General features: G+C 51.8%; 6 non-coding genes across 6 annotated transcripts; all 6 read left to right on the forward strand.

Moving 5' to 3' along the window:
• Positions 1-107: 107 nt before the first annotated feature.
• On the forward strand, positions 108-178 carry trnag-gcc. The gene has a single exon. It is a non-coding gene; the product is annotated as a tRNA-Gly (tRNA).
• A 305-nt stretch (positions 179-483) lies between these two features.
• trnam-cau lies at positions 484-556 on the forward strand. The gene has a single exon. It is a non-coding gene; the product is annotated as a tRNA-Met (tRNA).
• Positions 557-2,780: 2,224 nt separating this feature from the next.
• Positions 2,781-2,851, forward strand: trnag-gcc. Its single transcript has one exon. It is a non-coding gene; the product is annotated as a tRNA-Gly (tRNA).
• Positions 2,852-3,156: 305 nt separating this feature from the next.
• trnam-cau lies at positions 3,157-3,229 on the forward strand. The gene has a single exon. It is a non-coding gene; the product is annotated as a tRNA-Met (tRNA).
• Positions 3,230-5,452: 2,223 nt separating this feature from the next.
• On the forward strand, positions 5,453-5,523 carry trnag-gcc. The gene has a single exon. It is a non-coding gene; the product is annotated as a tRNA-Gly (tRNA).
• A 305-nt stretch (positions 5,524-5,828) lies between these two features.
• trnam-cau lies at positions 5,829-5,901 on the forward strand. Its single transcript has one exon. It is a non-coding gene; the product is annotated as a tRNA-Met (tRNA).
• The last annotated feature ends 1,494 nt before the right edge of the window (positions 5,902-7,395 follow it).

Consider the following 7,395-nt stretch of genomic DNA (forward strand, 5'->3'; position numbering starts at 1 on the left):
ATCTTAAACTCCCTCCTCCGTAAAGAAAACATATGACTGGGCATCCTACGACGTCTCAACTTCTGTGGAGATCTGAGTCGTAGCATGTCCAGATGTGTAGCATGTGAGCATTGGTGGTTCAGTGGTAGAATTCTCGCCTGCCACGCGAGAGGCCCGGGTTCGATTCCCGGCCAATGCAACATCTGTTTTTAGAGAAAGGACGCACAAAGCGGTGATGATTTTACAATGTCCGAGGAGGAGGAGGGCTTTGTTCTGTTCTTGGCACCCTACAATATATCAGTCGGTCATAAACATGTATTTGCTAGGGTTTCTTCAGCCCTCCAATGCATCAATATCATGATGGGAAGGTTGCGAGTTCGACTCCCACATAGGGCAAGTCGGTAGGCTCTTTTGTAAAAAAAAAAAAGGCCAATCGGTCAAATTTGTTCAAGTTAATAAAAAGAACGTGTGGTCTTCAATTGGCGAACGTTAGCTGCATTGTGTGCCTCGTTGGCGCAGTAGGCAGCGCGTCAGTCTCATAATCTGAAGGTCGTGAGTTCGACCCTCACACTGGGCATTTGTTTTGACACATCTTTGCCTAGGATTATATGCGGTCACACACAAATATTTGCCAGGTTTCTTTCAGCCCTCCAATGCATCAATATCACGATGGGAAGGTTGCGAGTTCGACACCCACATAGGGCAAGTGAGTAGGCTGTTAGGTGGCTGTGAGTAGTTCTGGTTAGAAGGTCGTTGGTGCTAATATATTAACAGGCTTTTTAGATAGCACTTTGAGGGACTGCTGAACCTGACCAAAAAGTTCCTCCGTGGAGCTCTTGCCAGCCTCATCTTGGCAAGTAGTTCTATCTTGGCAGGTCGATCTTCTAGGAGGGATTTGTAGCCTATGATGTAGAAATCCGAAGGGGGGTGATTAGGAGCAGCGGCCTGACTAATCTGATCCTAATTGCAACATCCTTTTTCGAAAAAGGGAAAAACACAGCTGTCATGATTTTGCAAAAGTTCTGCTGGTTGTTCAGCCTGACAGCAGCAGGAAGGAAGGATTTGCAGTACCTCTCCTTCACACACTGGATGAACCCGGGAAGAGTCTAGACTAAGAGCACTTAAGAAACAAACTGAATAGCGGCCCAAGGAATGAAGCTGCTTCGCCCGGACAAAGGAAACCGGGGCACCCTCCCAGAGCCAGACTCAGGAGAGGAGCTCGTCGGCAAGCGTCTGGTGGCCCGGGCCTTCGCCCATGGTGCCCGGCCTTTTTGGAAAAAAGGACCCACACAGCTGTGACGATTTCACAAGCAAGTGGATCTTGAATTATCTGCGGTCACAAACACATTTTTTGTCAGTAAGTTTCTTCAGCCCGCCAATGCATCAATATCATGATATGAAGGTTGTGAGTTTGACTCCACATAGGGAAAGTGAGTAGACTGATTATGAAAAAGGCCAATCGGTACATTTTGTCTCCTCCTATGAAACGCCACCTTAACGTGGTGGAGGAGTTTGAGTGGCTCACTGATCCTGGGAGCTATGTTGTCCGGGGCAGTCAGCCCCTGGTAGTCTCTCCCAAGGCAAACAGGTCTCGGGGGAGAGCCCAGACTAAGAGCGGTTCAATAAACCCTGATGATAAGCAGCCCACGGACTGAAGCTACCTTGCCCGGACAAGGGAAACCGGGGCACCCTCCCGGAGCCAGACCCAGGAGGGGAGCTCGTCGGCGAGCGTCTGGTGGCCGGGCTTTCTCCCATGGGGCCCGGTCGGGCTTAGCCCGAAAAAACATCATGGAGCAGCAGTCACCCTGTGGACCCACCACCCGCAGGGAGAATTATCGGGGTCGGGTGCTATGTAGACCGGGCGGCGGGCCAGGCGGGAGACCTGGGCGGGCCGATCGCCGGTGGCACAGACTAGCTCTAGGGACGTGGAACGTCACCTCACTAGCGGAGAAAGAGCCGGAGCTGGTGCAGGAGGCGGAGCGGTACGAGCTAGATATAGTTGGGCTCACCTCCACGCACAGCATGGGCTCTGGAACCAAGCTCCTGGAGAAGGGTTGGACTTTGTCCTTTTCTGGAGTTGCCCAGGGTGAGAGGCGCCGGGCGGGAGTGGGGATACTCACGAGCCCCCGGCTGAGCGCCGCTGTGTTGGAGTTTTCCCCGGGGAACAAGAGGGTCGCCTCCCTGCGCCTACGAGTTGCGGGGAGTAAGGCTCTGACTGTTGTTTGTGCTTATGCACCCAACAGCATTTCGGAGTATCCGGCCTTCTTGGAGTCGGTGGGAGGGGTAGATCTTCTAGGAGGGATTTGTAGCCTATGATGTAGAAATCCGAAGGGGGGTGATTAGGAGCAGCGGCCTGACTAATCTGATCCTAATTGGTGCTTTTTTGTTGGACTTATGTGCTCGTCACTGGTCATAACAAACGCCATGTTCAAGTACAGGGCTATTTATAAGTGTACATGGTACCAGAATAACCAAGGCCAAAGATCGATGATCAACTTTGTGGTCGGATCATCAGAACTTTGGTCGAATGTCTTGGACGCCCCGGGGAAGAGAATAGCAGAGCTGTCTACTGATAGTCACTACCTGGTATGGAGTTGAATGTGACAGCTGGGGAGGCTGCTGGAACAACCTGGTAAACCCAATTGTGTACTGAGGGTGAACTGGGAACGTCTAGCTGAGGCCCCTGTCCGTGATATCTTAAACTCCCTCCTCCGTAAAGAAAACATATGACTGGGCATCCTACGACGTCTCAACTTCTGTGGAGATCTGAGTCGTAGCATGTCCAGATGTGTAGCATGTGAGCATTGGTGGTTCAGTGGTAGAATTCTCGCCTGCCACGCGGGAGGCCCGGGTTCGATTCCCGGCCAATGCAACATCTGTTTTTAGAGAAAGGACGCACAAAGCGGTGATGATTTTACAATGTCCGAGGAGGAGGAGGGCTTTGTTCTGTTCTTGGCACCCTACAATATATCAGTCGGTCATAAACATGTATTTGCTAGGGTTTCTTCAGCCCTCCAATGCATCAATATCATGATGGGAAGGTTGCGAGTTCGACTCCCACATAGGGCAAGTCGGTAGGCTCTTTTGTAAAAAAAAAAAAGGCCAATCGGTCAAATTTGTTCAAGTTAATAAAAAGAACGTGTGGTCTTCAATTGGCGAACGTTAGCTGCATTGTGTGCCTCGTTGGCGCAGTAGGCAGCGCGTCAGTCTCATAATCTGAAGGTCGTGAGTTCGACCCTCACACTGGGCATTTGTTTTGACACATCTTTGCCTAGGATTATATGCGGTCACACACAAATATTTGCCAGGTTTCTTTCAGCCCTCCAATGCATCAATATCACGATGGGAAGGTTGCGAGTTCGACACCCACATAGGGCAAGTGAGTAGGCTGTTAGGTGGCTGTGAGTAGTTCTGGTTAGAAGGTCGTTGGTGCTAATATATTAACAGGCTTTTTAGATAGCACTTTGAGGGACTGCTGAACCTGACCAAAAAGTTCCTCCGTGGAGCTCTTGCCAGCCTCATCTTGGCAAGTAGTTCTATCTTGGCAGGTCGATCTTCTAGGAGGGATTTGTAGCCTATGATGTAGAAATCCGAAGGGGGGTGATTAGGAGCAGCGGCCTGACTAATCTGATCCTAATTGCAACATCCTTTTTCGAAAAAGGGAAAAACACAGCTGTCATGATTTTGCAAAAGTTCTGCTGGTTGTTCAGCCTGACAGCAGCAGGAAGGAAGGATTTGCAGTACCTCTCCTTCACACACTGGATGAACCCGGGAAGAGTCTAGACTAAGAGCACTTAAGAAACAAACTGAATAGCGGCCCAAGGAATGAAGCTGCTTCGCCCGGACAAAGGAAACCGGGGCACCCTCCCAGAGCCAGACTCAGGAGAGGAGCTCGTCGGCAAGCGTCTGGTGGCCCGGGCCTTCGCCCATGGTGCCCGGCCTTTTTGGAAAAAAGGACCCACACAGCTGTGACGATTTCACAAGCAAGTGGATCTTGAATTATCTGCGGTCACAAACACATTTTTTGTCAGTAAGTTTCTTCAGCCCGCCAATGCATCAATATCATGATATGAAGGTTGTGAGTTTGACTCCACATAGGGAAAGTGAGTAGACTGATTATGAAAAAGGCCAATCGGTACATTTTGTCTCCTCCTATGAAACGCCACCTTAACGTGGTGGAGGAGTTTGAGTGGCTCACTGATCCTGGGAGCTATGTTGTCCGGGGCATCAGCCCCTGGTAGTCTCTCCCAAGGCAAACAGGTCTCGGGGGAGAGCCCAGACTAAGAGCGGTTCAATAAACCCTGATGATAAGCAGCCCACGGACTGAAGCTACCTTGCCCGGACAAGGGAAACCGGGGCACCCTCCCGGAGCCAGACCCAGGAGGGGAGCTCGTCGGCGAGCGTCTGGTGGCCGGGCTTTCTCCCATGGGGCCCGGTCGGGCTTAGCCCGAAAAAACATCATGGAGCAGCAGTCACCCTGTGGACCCACCACCCGCAGGGAGAATTATCGGGGTCGGGTGCTATGTAGACCGGGCGGCGGGCCAGGCGGGAGACCTGGGCGGGCCGATCGCCGGTGGCACAGACTAGCTCTAGGGACGTGGAACGTCACCTCACTAGCGGAGAAAGAGCCGGAGCTGGTGCAGGAGGCGGAGCGGTACGAGCTAGATATAGTTGGGCTCACCTCCACGCACAGCATGGGCTCTGGAACCAAGCTCCTGGAGAAGGGTTGGACTTTGTCCTTTTCTGGAGTTGCCCAGGGTGAGAGGCGCCGGGCGGGAGTGGGGATACTCACGAGCCCCCGGCTGAGCGCCGCTGTGTTGGAGTTTTCCCCGGGGAACAAGAGGGTCGCCTCCCTGCGCCTACGAGTTGCGGGGAGTAAGGCTCTGACTGTTGTTTGTGCTTATGCACCCAACAGCATTTCGGAGTATCCGGCCTTCTTGGAGTCGGTGGGAGGGGTAGATCTTCTAGGAGGGATTTGTAGCCTATGATGTAGAAATCCGAAGGGGGGTGATTAGGAGCAGCGGCCTGACTAATCTGATCCTAATTGGTGCTTTTTTGTTGGACTTATGTGCTCGTCACTGGTCATAACAAACGCCATGTTCAAGTACAGGGCTATTTATAAGTGTACATGGTACCAGAATAACCAAGGCCAAAGATCGATGATCAACTTTGTGGTCGGATCATCAGAACTTTGGTCGAATGTCTTGGACGCCCCGGGGAAGAGAATAGCAGAGCTGTCTACTGATAGTCACTACCTGGTATGGAGTTGAATGTGACAGCTGGGGAGGCTGCTGGAACAACCTGGTAAACCCAATTGTGTACTGAGGGTGAACTGGGAACGTCTAGCTGAGGCCCCTGTCCGTGATATCTTAAACTCCCTCCTCCGTAAAGAAAACATATGACTGGGCATCCTACGACGTCTCAACTTCTGTGGAGATCTGAGTCGTAGCATGTCCAGATGTGTAGCATGTGAGCATTGGTGGTTCAGTGGTAGAATTCTCGCCTGCCACGCGGGAGGCCCGGGTTCGATTCCCGGCCAATGCAACATCTGTTTTTAGAGAAAGGACGCACAAAGCGGTGATGATTTTACAATGTCCGAGGAGGAGGAGGGCTTTTTTCTGTTCTTGGCACCCTACAATATATCAGTCGGTCATAAACATGTATTTGCTAGGGTTTCTTCAGCCCTCCAATGCATCAATATCATGATGGGAAGGTTGCGAGTTCGACTCCCACATAGGGCAAGTCGGTAGGCTCTTTTGTAAAAAAAAAAAAGGCCAATCGGTCAAATTTGTTCAAGTTAATAAAAAGAACGTGTGGTCTTCAATTGGCGAACGTTAGCTGCATTGTGTGCCTCGTTGGCGCAGTAGGCAGCGCGTCAGTCTCATAATCTGAAGGTCGTGAGTTCGACCCTCACACTGGGCATTTGTTTTGACACATCTTTGCCTAGGATTATATGCGGTCACACACAAATATTTGCCAGGTTTCTTTCAGCCCTCCAATGCATCAATATCACGATGGGAAGGTTGCGAGTTCGACACCCACATAGGGCAAGTGAGTAGGCTGTTAGGTGGCTGTGAGTAGTTCTGGTTAGAAGGTCGTTGGTGCTAATATATTAACAGGCTTTTTAGATAGCACTTTGAGGGACTGCTGAACCTGACCAAAAAGTTCCTCCGTGGAGCTCTTGCCAGCCTCATCTTGGCAAGTAGTTCTATCTTGGCAGGTCGATCTTCTAGGAGGGATTTGTAGCCTATGATGTAGAAATCCGAAGGGGGGTGATTAGGAGCAGCGGCCTGACTAATCTGATCCTAATTGCAACATCCTTTTTCGAAAAAGGGAAAAACACAGCTGTCATGATTTTGCAAAAGTTCTGCTGGTTGTTCAGCCTGACAGCAGCAGGAAGGAAGGATTTGCAGTACCTCTCCTTCACACACTGGATGAACCCGGGAAGAGTCTAGACTAAGAGCACTTAAGAAACAAACTGAATAGCGGCCCAAGGAATGAAGCTGCTTCGCCCGGACAAAGGAAACCGGGGCACCCTCCCAGAGCCAGACTCAGGAGAGGAGCTCGTCGGCAAGCGTCTGGTGGCCCGGGCCTTCGCCCATGGTGCCCGGCCTTTTTGGAAAAAAGGACCCACACAGCTGTGACGATTTCACAAGCAAGTGGATCTTGAATTATCTGCGGTCACAAACACATTTTTTGTCAGTAAGTTTCTTCAGCCCGCCAATGCATCAATATCATGATATGAAGGTTGTGAGTTTGACTCCACATAGGGAAAGTGAGTAGACTGATTATGAAAAAGGCCAATCGGTACATTTTGTCTCCTCCTATGAAACGCCACCTTAACGTGGTGGAGGAGTTTGAGTGGCTCACTGATCCTGGGAGCTATGTTGTCCGGGGCATCAGCCCCTGGTAGTCTCTCCCAAGGCAAACAGGTCTCGGGGGAGAGCCCAGACTAAGAGCGGTTCAATAAACCCTGATGATAAGCAGCCCACGGACTGAAGCTACCTTGCCCGGACAAGGGAAACCGGGGCACCCTCCCGGAGCCAGACCCAGGAGGGGAGCTCGTCGGCGAGCGTCTGGTGGCCGGGCTTTCTCCCATGGGGCCCGGTCGGGCTTAGCCCGAAAAAACATCATGGAGCAGCAGTCACCCTGTGGACCCACCACCCGCAGGGAGAATTATCGGGGTCGGGTGCTATGTAGACCGGGCGGCGGGCCAGGCGGGAGACCTGGGCGGGCCGATCGCCGGTGGCACAGACTAGCTCTAGGGACGTGGAACGTCACCTCACTAGCGGAGAAAGAGCCGGAGCTGGTGCAGGAGGCGGAGCGGTACGAGCTAGATATAGTTGGGCTCACCTCCACGCACAGCATGGGCTCTGGAACCAAGCTCCTGGAGAAGGGTTGGACTTTGTCCTTTTC

This window comes from Cyclopterus lumpus, chromosome 2 (assembly GCF_009769545.1).
Source record: "Cyclopterus lumpus isolate fCycLum1 chromosome 2, fCycLum1.pri, whole genome shotgun sequence".
Classification (NCBI taxonomy): domain Eukaryota; kingdom Metazoa; phylum Chordata; class Actinopteri; order Perciformes; family Cyclopteridae; genus Cyclopterus; species Cyclopterus lumpus.